Genomic DNA, 16004 nt, shown 5'->3' with positions numbered 1-16004 from the left:
CTTTGTGCCACTCTCCGTCTTCCTCCCTGAGAGAATGGTGAAGCTGCTGTGTGAGGGATCACTGGTCTTGCTCAGGTAATGAGGAAATGGTAAAGGTGGAGTTTCAGGCCAAGCGATGGACTTCATTAGGAGTATTCTTCATGAGTCTCCTTAAGGGACAGTGGTTGGAATTTGCAGAAGTCATAATGTCTGTCCGCGTATGAGCTATGGATGGTAGACTTCACAGTATTCTGAAAATGGGAAACAGAGAGAGAGCACAGCAGAGACAAAAATCCATAAAATAAATGGCCAGCAGTTAACAAATTACAATAAAACGTTTCTCTTGAAATTGTATTTCCTACTTTCATGTCTTATTTGTGCCAACACAAATGTCTAATGATCCACATCTGCTTGATCTTCAGGAAAATGAATAAACTATTCAGTGAAGATGTCAAATACAAATGAATGCACTAAACCTGAGCTTGTTCCAATATCCGAGTTACTTCAGTTAGTCTGGGTGAACATTAACATTAAACTGACAGAAAGAGATGATTTACCATGAACATGCACTTTATCACAATGTTGGCTCTATTTAGGACAATGAGGCAACAAAGCCAGCCATCCTTCCAGACATCCATCCTACAGAACAGTTCCAAGGGCGTAATTTGTGGTCCACGGTCAATTCAATTGAATTTTATTATACAGCGCAAAATCAATACAAAAGTCGCTATACAAACAAAGCGCTTTATATTGTAAGATCGATCCTACAATAATACATATAGAGAAAAACCCAACAATCGTATGACCCCTTATGAGCAAGCACTTTGGCGACAGTGGGAAGGAAAAACTCTCTTTTAACAGGAAGAAACCTCTGGCAGAAGCAGCCTCACGGAGGGGCGGCCATCTGCCGCAACCGGTTGGGGAAGAAGAAAGACAGGGATTAATAACAAGTATGAGTCAATGGAGAGAGGTCTATTAACACATAGTAAGTCATGTTGCTTGCCCGTGACTCATGGTTTAATTTTCTTTTGACCTGGATTTTACAGTAAAGATTAAAAATACACAGCAAGAGAAAGAAATTATGACAAAGCTTTCAAATTACATGCATGGATGCTTCATCTATTTTTTTAAACTAATGAGTACCTTCTGAGTATTTAAAAAAAAAAAAAAAGATGATTGTACTAGATAGATTTTTGTTGTTTTTCAACAAAACAACAAGAAAATAATGATGTTTGCACATTTTAACTACACAATATTTTGATGCAGCCTATATTATGGAGCATGTAAACCTTCTCTTCTTAGATTGTGAAACAAATCATTATTCAGTGAGTGGGTTGTAACTGTTCTTCATTGATTGTGCTTACAAGTAAAGACAGTTGGAAGCTATCTGGTGAGTGAGCTTCAGCGTGTCTCCTCATTCATAAGGGAGCAAACCTAAAAAAAGGTTTATGGAGTTACCTTGTCCTGGTAAAAGGGACAAAACGAATAAAACTTGAAGATTCTGTATATTGTTTCTCATTCTTTTGCTCAGTTAGTGTAGGTATTTAGTTTTACCAATGGGTAAATAGGAAATAAGACTTCCCCTCCTTACAGTGTAATTGCAAATGACTATCGAGTAACTTCTAGACCATGCCCTATCATATAGGACGAAATACACCTAATGAAAAAGAATTTGCATTTGACAATGAGAACAGCACAGTCAATTGTAATAGATTTGAAAAATATTAGTAATATACTGTGGATTTTAAACATTTTTACTGAAACAATATTTAAAAAGAATTATTTGTGAAATATACTAATAATATACTTTATAATATACTTTTTTTAAAGTTTATATTTAAGTTGTCAGATTAGAAATTGTATTTTTGTGTAAGAAGCCATTATGTTGCTATTTAAGGTGCCCAAGGTCATTTTGTACAAACATTTTTTAAATGTGTTTCCACTCACAGTGACTGTGGGACTTCTGGAGAGGTGTATAATGTATGGAATGTGGGGGGTATAATCACCAATCACTTTTTTAATTGGTTTAGATTTATTTGTTACATGCTAGGTGAAAGAATTACTCTCATATCAGGACTGGTGGAAATAAGATAAATACACCTGCTTACAATGCATCTTGGTTAGCACAGGTAGACATTTATTTGCCATATAGACAGAGTTCACAGATCAATCCTTTGCCATCATGTCTGCTGGTTATATTTACAACATCCCAGTTAAATACAGAAACCATTGGCAAGAAAACTACACTGCTAATTTTGAAATGTAAAAAAACCAACAAAAAAACAATGCCTGTCATTAATTAAATGAAACTATTCTAAAAACACAGTTCATTGAACCTTATCTCACTGCCTAAAATGATTTAAGTCCCAAATAAATGAATAAAGAGACATGCAATTGGTGGGGTTACGTTAACTGGTGATTCTAAATTGCCCATAGGTGTGAATGTGAGTGTGAATAGTTGTCTGTCTCTATGTGCACGGTGCACCCTGCCTCCTCCCCAAAGACAGCTGGGACAGCCCTCATGACCCTGAATTGGACAAGCGTAAGAGAAAAGATGTATAAATGAATGAAAAAACAATTCCTCACCTCCAGGATGTCCATGAAATCTATCACGAAGCTTAAGGCAAACACGACCAAGAATAGGAAGATGCAGCCATACCTTGGAAGGCATGTGCGGACCTTTCTTTTACAAACTTGGAATTTCATGATCGATGAACAGTACTCATCTTTCCCTGCAGTGTAGCAGCGTGATGAGCTCACCTGGTACAGGAAAAAAATAAAGAAAAAAATATGGGTTGGTAACTATTTATTCAGGGGGAAAAAAAGTTCTCGTAAAACTTCTCTGCAATCATAGAAGATGCTGAACATCTGCCAGCTAATAAACATGGAGAGATTTTTCATCAAAATATTTGAACGTTATAATGATTGCGGCCCAGCCTGTAAAATATAAATGAGCTTTCAACATTACTCATAGGTGTAAGCAGATATTTATTTATTTTGGCTGTTTATGATTATTTGGTACTTTAACCCTTCAGTACAATAGCAGCACGTTTTCCCTGCATTTAAAACAATATAAAACTAAAACAAGGAAAATAGTTCCTGTATAAACTACTGCGCATTTCCATATTCATCTAGGTTTTCACACACACGCACACACACATTTGTTACTACACTTATGACAGCTGTATTTGAATTGAACAACTTTGGGATAACGTCTTGATGCATTCTCTTGGGGAAACCTGCAGTCAGCTGAGACTGAAGAAGTCACTTGGATGAGTGACGAAACGTTTCTCCCACAAAACGCTACGTCCAGATGAACAGATTCAACTTTTGGAAACTTTGGGATAAATAAACATAAATGACATATGGTCTTATCCTAACGAATATGACCTTGTCATGTTTGTTTTTGCGGATAACTGACTCTAGTTATTGTACTTAAGTCTTTCTTAGCACAAAGCGTGACTCACAGGTTTGACGTGCTGCAGGACCTGATCTGTGCCATTCTGGACCATTGAGCCTGCTGATTTCCTGGAGCTGGGAAAACGACACATCGTTTGGTCCTACTGGGACTAAACTCAGACTTCGTCCGTCTTAACTCTGTTACTGATAGCTTTACATTGTATTTGTGTCTTAATGTTTTAAATCCGACAGGTCGTGATTTCCACAGCACCGCTCACTATCGTTATTTCCTGTTTATATGTGACGTCATGCGGCGCCACTTTCCACGCAGGAGGATAGAAAAACATGGACAGGAGTACTTCAGCATTGACTTGGATTTTGTTCTTACTTGGCCAGTAGTGTCAGTCAGTGTGTTTCTCTCTATACCCCTTTGCTTTTACTGAGTATTTTTTTACTCTGTGGGTGGAGGATGAGAACGGCCCAATAACTGGAAGAGGGGAGACTCCACAACCACGTTGGGTTCCTCATCAAGCACCCCTGCCCCCCACACACATTTTTACCTCTGAACATGTTCTCCTCCTACAAGGCCTTTCACCACCTGATTATTGTCGTGGCTGTACAAGAGAACATTTGCTCACTCTTTGTTACTCCTTATTTCAATTCAAATTCAAATTCAATTTTATTTATATAGCGCCAAATCACAACAAAAGTCGCCTCAAGGCGCTTTATATTGTACAGTAGATAGCACAATAATAAATACAGAGAAAAGCCCAACAATCATATGACCCCCTATGAGCAAGCACTTTGGCGACAGTGGGAAGGAAAAACTCCCTTTTAACAGGAAGAAACCTCCGGCAGAACCAGGCTCAGGGAGGGGCGGCCATCTGCTGCGACCGGTTGGGGTGAAGAAGGAAAACAGGATAAAGACATGCTGTGGAAGAGAGACAGAGATTAATAACAGATATGATTCGATGCAGAGAGGTCTATTAACACATAGTGAGTGAGAAAGGTGAGTGGAAGGGAAAAACTCAATGCATCATGGGAATCCCCGGCAGCCTACGTCTATTGCAGCATAACTAAGGGAGGATTCAGGGTCACCTGGTCCAGCCCTAACTATATGCTTTAGCAAAAAGGAAAGTTTTAAGCCTAATCTTGAAAGTAGAGATAGTGTCTGTCTCCCGAATCCAAACTGGAAGCTGGTTCCACAGAAGAGGGGCCTGAAAACTGAAGGCTCTGCCTCCCATTCTACTTTTAAATACTCTAGGAACAACAAGTAAGCCTGCAGAGCGAGAGCGAAGTGCTCTAATGGGGTGATATGGTACTACAAGGTCATTAAGATAAGATGGGGCCTGATTATTTAAGACTTTGTATGTGAGGAGCAGGATTTTGAATTCAATTCTGGATTTAACAGGAAGCCAATGAAGGGAAGCCAAAACAGGAGAAATATGCTCTCTCTTTCTAGTCCCTGTCAGTACCCTTGCTGCAGCATTGATTGTAAATAAGGTTAGCACGTTGTTAAAGCAGGCCATAGAAAAGGCATCATACGTTTTGTTTTCCTTTCCTCCCCCAGTATTTCTGGGAATTGTGTCCAAAAGCTGGCTCCAAAACCCCTCTAGATTATGGGTGTCAAAAAGAAGAATATCCCCACACCTGGATCCTTCATTGGGAACTCTATGGGGATGTGGAGTGCAACACTACAGGCCAACTTCAAGCCCATAGGATAAGTCACCATCAGTGGCGGTCCTAGCCTGTTTGGCGCCCCGGGCGAACACTCCCTCTGGCGCCTATTCTTTCTAAACTGAGCACCTGATGGCTTTGAACTTTTCTTGTCCATCTTCCTGGTTTTAATTTTGCACTCCAGTATGAACACAAATCCCCCAACTCGAGGATCGCCACAACATAACCTAATAGACCTACACCTTAGTTCACAGATTCACTTTGTCTAAGATGTATTTCTAGGATTTCACACAACCCAGGATTCAAATCATGAATAGATAATGGGCTTGGATTTACAACATTATGAATGAAATGTGCTCTATTTGGAAGCAGCAGGCCCCCCTCCCCTTTCGACAGGCTGTGTGTGAGACTTTAAATCAGCAAACTGTAAATTATAAAATTTAAATTGTTATAGATCCCTTTACCCCTATTCCTAAAGTGTATTTTTATTTTCTTACTCTTCTTATATTTATTGTTTGTTTACTTGCACTGCTGTAACTGGAGCCTCGTCGTCTCGTCTCTCTATATACTGGACTGTATGTAGCGGAGATGACAATAAAGTTTACTTTGACTTCGGCAGCGAGCAGGCGCACCGAGAGCTCTCGCGCTCACTTTTCGCGTATAGAATTTCGAAAAAACATCGGTGCAAATTATAAGTCTGTATCATAATGTCTGGTGTTTTCGTGTTTGTTAGTTTGTTTTTATTTTGCTTTATTTTGCGGGTTGGTTATTAGATGCTGCTCCAGCCAGCCACATGATCCCCGCCGCCCCGCCCTCTCCTCCCAGTGCCGCAAGCAGCAGGCGCACCTCGCAACCGGAGGGCGCCTTTATACCCAGCAAATGGGCGCTAGAAAACCGATAGGTGCCTATGCCATTCCCAATATGCGCTGGCTGATGTCAGGGCAGCATGAGTATGAACAATTTTTTTTTTTTTTTGCCGATGCCCGTGATGCCACCCCCACCACGATGCCGCCCCGGGCAACCGCCCGTGTCGCCCGTATCAAAAACCGCTACTGGTCACCATCAAGTGCTACCAAGGAGATGCGCTGTCCCCACTGCTGTTCTGCAAAGGCCTCAGTGAGATCATCAATAAGAGTGGCTACGGCTACATATATACATACAAATATAGTGTAACGTTCTCAAGAACCAGACGTTTTGGTCTCAGTTTGTCCGTTTATTCGGTGACAGGCAAACAGGCCGTAAACTCCGGGGAGAGTGCTCTCATACCACCTCACTTCAGCCCCGCACAGTCACACACCACCACACAGACCCCCCTCCCCTTCCTGCACACATTAACTCCCTTTTTCCTGCAGCACAACCAAACATGTATCTTAAAGAAATAACAACAGTGTGCAGAGATAACCAACATGTCACTGTAAAATAACATTTAACCATCGTTACACTGCCCCCCAGCAATAAGTTCCTCGTCCCGAGGGAACAACACAGTCTCTGAGGCGGGGTGGTAGCCTACGTTCCCTCCTTGACCTCCTGAGCCCCTGGGATGTACACAGAGCTTCGGGGCTTTGAGGTGGAGAGTCCGAGGGAGGGGAACGCAGCTCCGGCCGGGGTCCCTCTGTGCAGGGTCAGGGGAACTCTGTACACGTCCCTCAGGGAAGGAGGGGAGGGACTGCCCTCTATAGGGGGCCATCCGGTCTCTGTGCAGCGCCACTTTCCTCCCTCTAGGAGGCAACTGCACCCTGTAAACAACTTCCCCCACTCGCTCCAGGACGCTGCAGGGCCCCACCCAGCTGCTATCCAGTTTAGGACACCGTCCTTTCTTTCTCTTTGGGCTGTAGACCCACACCAGCTCCCCAGCATGGAAGTGCCTCCCCTTAGTGGTGATGTCATAATTCCTCTTTTGGCGCAGGCCTGCCTTCGCCAGCTGCTCCCGGGCGTAGGAATGTGCAGAATCCAGCCGGTCCTGCAGCCTCCTTGCGTAGTCCCGGCCTGGTGGTGCCTCTGGCGCGTCCGGGGGCTTCCCAAAAGCCAACTCTGCGGGAGTTCTCAGCTCTCTCCCTAACATGAGCAGGGCAGGTGTACATTGGGTGGAGTCTTGCACTGCCGACCTGTAGGCCATGAGGATAAGGGGAAGATGGTAGTCCCAGTCCTGTTGGTGTTCTGAGGTAAGGATGGCTAGCTGCTGGGCCAGCGTCCTGTTAAACCTTTCCACCAGTCCATCGCTTTGGGGGTGAAGTGGGGTGGTGCGGGTCTTCTTAATCCCCAGGCGTTCGCACATGGCAGCAAATACCTTGGACTCAAAGTTACGCCCCTGGTCACTGTGGAGGGTCTCTGCTGTTCCAAAGCGGCTGAACATCCCCTCCACTAATACATCAGCGACAGTCTCAGCCTCCTGATCTGGGATGGCATATGCTTCCGGCCACTTGGTAAAATAGTCCATGGCCACAAGGACATAGCGGTTTCCTCTGTCTGTATGAGGAAATGGGCCCATGACGTCCACAGCTACTCGCTCCATTGGAGCTCCAGCTGGTTGCTGCTGAAGCTGAGCCCGGGACTGGTCCTGTGGCCCTTTGTGCGAGGAACATGCATCACAGCTGTGGCAAAAGTCTTCCACATCCCTCCGCTGCTGACCCCAGTAGTAGCCCTGGCGGAGGCGGCGGAGGGTCTTGGACACCCCAAAGTGGCCGGAGCCAGTGCTCCCATGGCAGGCTTCCAGCACAGCTGACCTCAGCAACCTTGGCACCACAACCTGCCACCTCTCCTCCCCTGTGGCAGGATCCTTCCAGGCACGCTCCAACACCCCCTCCTTCAGCCTGAGAGCTGTAAACTTGGCCCACAGCCCCCTGGTACAGATGGAAAACCCAGTGACCTCATCCCAAAGGGGTCGCTCCTCCCTCTCCAGCCACTGCAGGACTGGCAGCAGGTCAGTGTCTTGTTCCTGCCGTGCCCTCCACTCCGCTGTATCCACCACCAGAAGAGCCCTGCAGGTGAGCTGTGTTGCTCCATCCATTGTTGTGAGTTCCCGCTCTGTCTCCTCTCGCTTCTCACAGTAACGGCAGCCAGCTGCAGCACATGGGCGGCGAGAGAGGGCGTCTGCGTTAGAATGGTGCGTCCCTGCTCTGTGCTCCACAGTGAAATTGAAGGCTTGGAGCTCTTCCAGCCAGCGAGCTACCTGTCCCTCTGGCTCCCTGAAAGACATTAGCCACTGGAGAGCGGCATGATCAGTTCTGATAACGAATGATGTGCCACACAGGTAGTACTTAAAGTGTCTCACCCCTGCCACCACGGCCAGCAGCTCTCGTCGTGTGACACAGTAGCGCCGCTCACTCCTGTTCAGGACCCGGCTGAAGTACGCCACCACCTTCTCACCTTCCGGCCCAACCTGCGACAACACAGCTCCCAGCCCCACATTGCTTGCGTCAGTGTCCAGGACAAAAGGCAGGGTGGGGTCAGGGGGGGCGAGGACTGGGGACTCTGTCAGCGATCTGCGGAGGGTGTTGAATGCCTGCTGACAGTCCTGGGTCCAGATGAAGTCACGGTCCTTCTGCAGCAGGCGGAAGAGTGGTGCAGCTATAGAGGAAAAGCCCTTCACAAACCTCCTGTAATAAGACGCCAGTCCTAGGAAGCTTTTGAGCTGTTTCTGGTCCGCTGGTTTGGGCCACTCAGTAATGGTGTGAATTTTCTCCTCCAAAGTGCCGATGCCCTCCTGACCCAGTTTGTGGCCCAGAAACTCCACCTCCCTCCTCATGAAGTGGCACTTGTCGGGGTGCAGCTTCAGGCCTGCAGCTGCCACCCTCCCCAACACTTGTCTCAGGGCATCCAGGGCAGCATCAAAGGAGCTCCCGTGTACTAGAAGGTCATCCAGGTAGACCAGACACCGTTGGCGTGGGACACCAGCCAGCACACTGTCCATCAGCCTCTCAAAGGTAGCAGGAGCGTTACAAAGACCAAAGCTCAGGACTTTGAACTGCCATAGTCCCCTGTTGGTGCAGAAGGCTGTCTTCGGTCTGGACTCAGGGGACAGTGGCACCTGCCAGTAGCCACTCCGCAGGTCAAGGGTGGAGAACCAGGAGGATCCGGCTACTAAATCGAGAGACTCGTCAATCCTGGGAAGGGGGTAAGAGTCCTTTTTTGTCACTTTGTTGAGTGGTCTGTAGTCCACACAGAAACGCATCCTTGGGCTGTTTTTCTTAGGCACCATCACCACAGCGGAGGCCCACGGGCTATCAGATGGCTCTATGATGCCCGCCTTCATCATTTCACACAACTCTCTGTCAGCAGCCTCCTGATGAGCCAGGGGCAGGCGGCGGGGGCGCACTTTAATAGGCTGGGCATCCCCGGTCTCAATGACGTGCTCTACCAAGTGTGTCAAGCCAACATCACTTTCTTTCAGGGCAAAAATGTCACTAAACTCTCTTAGTACCTGCCATAGACTCTCTTGCTGCTGTGGAGTCAGCCCCTCACAGTTCTTTGACCAGATGCTCCTCACTGCTGAGAGCCTCTCCTCCTCCCCCGCTCGCTGTTCTGCTGGCAGGTCTGCGGGGGTCTCCGAGGTGGAGGTGGATGCTGCGGCAGATGCTGGGCAGACCGGGGGAGGAATAAGCTGCACCTTCTTCCCATCAGGGAGTATGAGGAAGCCTTTGCCCAAGTCCAGTACACCACCAATGGCTCGCAAAAAATCCAGCCCAAGGATGCAGGCGTCCTGCACGTCAGCCACCCAGGCAGCATAAGGCACACCGAGGTCCCCCACCTTAAACTGGAACACTCCCCTCCCTCTAATTGGGGCCAGATCCCCGGTCACAGTCTTAAGTCGCACATGAGTTGGTTGCACAGCAGCTCCGGTTGGGACGACATCGGGTCGGACCAGCGTTGCATTGGACCCCGTGTCCAGAAGGGCCGTACAGGAAACCCCCGCAATCATCACTGGAACATGGCAAAAGTCGCCAACCTGGGTCCAGCCCACAGCGATGACCGCACTGGGTGGAAATGGCGGTGGTGTGGGGATGTCGTTCTCCCTGGCCCGTGTACTCCCACCTACACGGGCCCGTGGGCGTTTCCCTGAACCACTGCAAGCTTGGGGCACTGCCTGATGAGGTGTCCGACTTGTCCACATCCCCAGCAGCTCTGTGGTCGGCGGCGTGGGCCAGCCCGAGGGGAAGGCGACTGCAGAGAAGCCATCTGAACCAAACTGCACGGGCCCGCCGGCATCTCCATCTGCTCCGCAGGTGCTGACATAGCCCTCACCACATGTGTGTCATCAGCGCCCCCAGAGGATCCTGCAAGCATCTCCCTCTCCAACGCTAGCTCCAGGGCCACACTGAGCGTGGCCGGTCGAGCAAGCTGAGTTTGCATACGGAGCTCTTTAGGGCTCAGGGCCTGCAGGAACTGGTCCCGAGCTAACTCCGCCTGCACTGATGGTGGCATGCTGTCATACGCCTTCCGGCAAAGACACTCGACTTCATGGGCCAAAATGCGAAGGGGCTCTCCTGGCAATCTGCGTCTGTTGTGGAACTCCGACCTCAGCAGCACCGGTTGGTTATACTGCCCGAAACGTCTCTGAAGTGCCCCAACCAGAGCATTATAATCCCCCCTTTGCTCCTCGGTCAGCAGCAGCAGGCATGCAGCTGCATCCTCACACAGGCACAAAGCCAATTGGAGAGCTTTATGTTCCTCAGACCAGCCAGCTGCAACAGCTAACAGCTCAAACTGTGCAATAAACACTTCCCATGGCGTCTTGCCGCCGAACTTAGGCGTTTTTATGTTCGCGGCAGCTTGCTGGGCGCCGCCATGTTTGTTTACATCACGTGACGGCGCGCCAAGCGAGGTCGACTCCCCCCACCGGAATCGCGGCCACGGTGCGAAAATGTCCCGAGCCTAGTCAAACCTGGAGAAAATCCAGCCTCAGCAGACAGCCGCAGCGCCGTTTCCCTCACTCTATGGGCAGGCGAGCGCGGACGAACCTCCCTCTCCTCCGTCTCCCTCTTAATCTTGTCCGGCAACATCCTCCGGTCTCGTGACGGTCAGCGTCGCCAGCAACAGGTTGTCGGGCGTTTCAGGCGGATGTTCTTCACTTCTGACACCAGTGTAACGTTCTCAAGAACCAGACGTTTTGGTCTCAGTTTGTCCGTTTATTCGGTGACAGGCAAACAGGCCGTAAACTCCGGGGAGAGTGCTCTCATACCACCTCACTTCAGCCCCGCACAGTCACACACCACCACACAGACCCCCCTCCCCTTCCTGCACACATTAACTCCCTTTTTCCTGCAGCACAACCAAACATGTATCTTAAAGAAATAACAACAGTGTGCAGAGATAACCAACATGTCACTGTAAAATAACATTTAACCATCGTTACAATATATATGTAAATATGTGTGTGTGTGTGTGTGTGTGTGTGTGTGTGTGTGTGTGTGTGTGTACAGTCATGGCTGGACTGGGACAAAAAATCGGCCCGGGCATTTTGACTAGAGACCGGCCCACCAGGTATTACAGGAAAAACCATAAAGCCTTTGAATGAAAACAAATGCTGTTGTCACAGTGATGTACACTGTTGTGTTGGTACATATGTATTAATCTAATAAACTTAAACCTACACCATCCTCCGTATTCTGGTATTCTAAACAGTACCCGAAAGTATACTGCTTGGTCGAGTTAACCTCCTGAACTATCTACAACACATGGTGAAAACCTGAAATTAAGACAGAGGAGACTAGAGGTGAGACATGATCATTACTGATTACTTATGACAGATTTAGATATATTTTCATAAACCATTCATTTGCTACATCAATAAACAGCATGGCAGGGCAAAATATTTTTTCTAACATGGCAACCTTTAAAAAGTGAAAGGAGATAGAAAGACAGGTGAGAAAGAATAAAACTTAACTGACTTTTTGATGGCATTTTACACACAGTACTGGTACAGAATCTAGAAAATGTGGGAAAATGCTGGCATCATAAACAGTACTTAGCTACTTCTGAAGAAATTATGATGGGACCCTAAAAAATTTACTATGCACAATAATGGATTTCTATACATTTTACATCAGATGAAAACGTTTGTTGTAAGATTTAGAGCGATAAACAAACAAGAGAGAAAAGCCGATCAGCTGATCACTGATCAGTTTCATGACTGAAGTAGAAACAGGAAAGGGAGAGGGAGAGACTGAGAGAAGAAGAAACAGCTGTGCAGCAAAGACACAGAATAACTCCAGCTTTGTGTCTTTTTCATTGTAGCTGAAATACGGGACAGACTGTGTTCCTTTTCACCTCAATACGAAACGGGCAATATTTTCTCTGTATATGAGACGATTCCGTTTTTTACGGGACCGTTGGAAACTCTAATAATTAACCTTATAAATAAGATAAAACAAGTTTAACATCAATAATATCATAGCACCCGCCCAGTATAGAAACTCCGTCATGCTAGCTAGTACGCAGTACGAGTTATTGTAACTGACTGTAAAAAGTCAGCATAACGAAAATAAACTCCACCTAAACTTGGTTTATATCTGACCCAGACAGACTGCAGGTCATAACTTCTTACCTGAAGTTCACTTCACCGCCTCGGGTCTCTGCTCCTCCTGCCTTTCAGTCATCCACCTGCCAGCGTGTTGCATCTGCTGGCCTCCACCACTTGCTAATGCTACTGAATCTGTAGAAGCTCCGCAATAGCCACCACCAAACAATTGAGTTATTTTTACACATCTCCCTTCATCTGGCCAATCCACCACCTTTCAGTGTTTATACCGTTACGGAAAAAAATGAAGAAAAAAACCCCCATCGGCCCATAAAAACAAAAAATCACCATCGGCCCACCGGGCAAATGCCCGGTATGCCCGATGGCCAGTCCAGCTATGTGTAAAGTACATATATGCATGTAAAAGGGTGAACTAAGTGCTCCTTCTCTTCTGTGCCAAGAGCTACCAAGCAAAATTTCGTTGTATGACAATAATGACCATAAAAAGGATTCTATTGTATTCACAATACACCAAAGTAATTCAATTACACACTTCTGTAATTTTACAAACATTCTTACAATCTAAGCTAAAGATGTATGATGAAGAAAGACTGGCAATGTTGACGTTACTCTTCCTGGTCTTAAATTAAGATATTTCATACATTAAATGCAAAGTTCAGTGGTGCGATGAACATAAGATCAAAGTTGGCTGTATATGGCCCATGATATAAAACAAGTTTGACACCCCTGGTCTAGATAATTGCTGATTTCTGCAGAAGCTGTCAGTGGTGCCTTACCTTTTATAATGCAGTTCATATCCAAAAAGGTTCAAAGAGCCTAAATTGGAAGTCACTACTACCAGCATGTAATGATGTTAAAGCTTATTCCAAATTCCTTAATATCTGTATTTCACATTGTTGCCATACTTGACCTGAAACATTTCTCAGATCAAAGGGAATGCAATGTTTAATCCTGACTTAGTCTGAACTCAGTTATTCAGATGACCATTCAGACCATGCAATGTGTACACTGCTCGATCAAGAAAAGCCAAAACACATCATTCCCTCATAGAAACCACCTTATTTTATTCTCTCCTTTTGAGAGCAACTAACACTGCTCATCTGAATATTTTTGACTGCTCAAAATAAAATTAAGCGGAACGCTTTGAAAACATCATATTAAAATGGGGAAAAAAACATTCTAGGTAACTATACTGATATGACCTGGTTTTAATGTGTTAGGAAGTATCTCTTCTCAGAACAAAAGGTTGCCACATTATTTGGAAATGTAAATGAAACCTTGGAGTTGGAGTTGAATGAACCTACAGAATTCAAAGAAACCCACATGAATCTATGAGCTACTGGACAGTCTGGGGTGCAGTGTCGGGGAGGTCAATGGTATGAATTCCTTCACCCTCCACAAACTGCCTGTACAGTCGTGGCCAAAAGTTTTGAGAATGACACAAATATTAGTTTTCACAAAGTTTGCTGCTAAACTGCTTTTAGATCTTTGTTTCAGTTGTTTCTGTGATGTACTGAAATATAATTACAAGCACTTCATACGTTTCAAAGGCTTTTATCGACAATTACATGACATTTATGCAAAGAGTGACTCTTTGCAGTGTTGGCCCTTCTTTTTCAGGACCTCTGCAATTCAACTGGGCATGCTCTCAATCAAGTTCTGGGCCAAATCCTGACTGATAGCAACCCATTTTGTCATAATCACTTCTTGGAGTTTGTCAGAATTAGTGGGTTGTTGTTTGTCCACCTGCCTCTTGAGGATTGACCACAAGTTTTCAATGGGGTTAAGATCTGGGGAGTTTCCAGGCCATGGACTCAAAATTTCAACGTTTTGGTCCCCGAGCCACTTAGTTATCACTTTTGCCTTATGGCACGGTGCTCCATCGTGCTGGAAAATGCATTGTTCTTCACCAAACTGTTGTTGGATTGTTGGAAGAAGTTGCTGTTGGAGGGTGTTTTGGTACCATTATTTATTCATGGCTATGTTTTGGGGCAAAATTGTGAGTGAGCCCACTCCCTTGGATGAGAAGCAAACCCACAAATGAATGGTCTCAGGATCCTTTACTGTTGGCGTGACACAGGACTGATGGTAGCGCTCACGTTTTCTTCTCCGGACAAGCCTTTTTCCAGATGCTCCAAACAATCGGAAAGAGGCTTCATCGGAGAATATGACTTTGCCCCAGTCCTCAGCAGTCCATTCACCATACTTTCTGCAGAAGATCAATCTGTCCCTGATGGGTTTTTTTGGAGAGAAGTGGCTTCTTTGCTGCCCTTCTTGACACCAGGCCATCTTCCAAAAGTCTTCGCCTCACTGTGAGTGCAGATACATTCACACCTGCCTGACATAATGATCTCCAGCTGTTAAGAGATTTTCAAATGTTTCAAGTATTATTCCCACTGCCATTTGTACGTTATTGAAAGTTTATCTTTAATTTTAGTGTTAATAGTTGTTTACCCATTTATTCTTTCCATTTAATCGTATTTTATGATTTTACTGTTTCGCTGAAGTGAAGCTTAAATGAAAGACAAAAGCATAGTGTTCTCAGATATGATTCACCCAGTATATTTCCTCTGCACCTGGTTCTCTACGAGCCGTTTCACTCCCAGGAAGGGGAGAGCAGGACGTTCTTATCTATACACTCCCAAATACAAAGAGGGGCCCATTCTTCAGAATCACACACACACACTCTGAGATCATAAACTTCACACACACACACATACTCTGAAACGCTATAAATAAAGAACTGCCACATACGCTGGTTGTGAGCCTGAGACAGCAGCGCTCACCCAGCGTGCGCACGTTGTTACCATCTAAACTGTCTTGAGTGTCTTTATTTCGCCTGAAGAATGTCTTGTTTAAATATTTACTCCTTACATTTATTTGGTCCTTCGAGCCGGATTCAGAGTGACCTTGTCGTTTCCTGGATTCGTGAACCCACGCTGCAAAGTCTGTCGCGACAGCCTGTTTCTAGTGAAACAGTAAAGACCAACTACGTGAATTCGCCGTTGGCCAGCGTTTTTACCAAGAGGTCCACGATCCCAGGGAGCGAGGAGGATTCTCTCTGACCGGCATTTTCATCCGAAGCAGGTGAATATAAACACTCAACAACACATTGCGGCTAAAATCGGTTTTTAGATTGACACGGTTCTTAAAAGACCCGTCCTTTAAGGACTGGAGGTCAGGGATCTCACTCTTATGAGTGAAAGGGCTCGCCTGTAAGACGGAGTTTGACGGTCCTGTGTGGGGTCACTCCGCAGTTTAAAAGGTTGGAAGTCAGGGATCTCACTCTCACGAGTGAATGAAAATAAAGGGATCTCACTCTTACGAGTGAATGAAAATAAAGGGATCTCACTCTCACGAGTGAATGAAAATAAAGGGATCTCACTCTTACGAGTGAATGAAAATAAAGGGATCTCACTCTTACGAGTGAATGAAAATAAAGGGATCTCACTCTCACGAGTGAATGAAAATA

The sequence above is a fragment of the Oreochromis niloticus genome, unplaced genomic scaffold (assembly GCF_001858045.2).
Source record: "Oreochromis niloticus isolate F11D_XX unplaced genomic scaffold, O_niloticus_UMD_NMBU tig00007398_pilon, whole genome shotgun sequence".
Taxonomy (NCBI): domain Eukaryota; kingdom Metazoa; phylum Chordata; class Actinopteri; order Cichliformes; family Cichlidae; genus Oreochromis; species Oreochromis niloticus.
The sequence above is the reverse complement of the archived record's forward strand: the minus strand, read 5'-3'. Positions refer to the sequence as shown.